Here is a 296-nt window from a genome sequence, read left to right as displayed (position 1 = left end):
TAACGAAGTTTACTATCTGCCGAAGTAGTTAGATATAATAAATAGAATTGGTTTATATTTTTGGTTCCTACAATCACATTGAGTCACAGTGATACAGTCTCATTTTTCTTACGTCTAATATTAAACACATACGATACAACTGACGGAACAGTCAGTTCGAAAACATTCCTTTCCGATGATCAACAGATAACCGACAACATAATGTACATTGGATGTATATGTATGTCATAGTGTTTGTGTATACATTGTACATATATATACATATAATACATACAATATATTAGTATATGTAGGAG

The sequence above is a fragment of the Ceratina calcarata genome, unplaced genomic scaffold (assembly GCF_001652005.2).
Source record: "Ceratina calcarata isolate Rehan_Ccalc_2016 unplaced genomic scaffold, ASM165200v1 scaffold530.2, whole genome shotgun sequence".
NCBI classification, from domain to species: Eukaryota; Metazoa; Arthropoda; class Insecta; order Hymenoptera; family Apidae; genus Ceratina; species Ceratina calcarata.
This window is presented reverse-complemented; position numbering follows the sequence as displayed.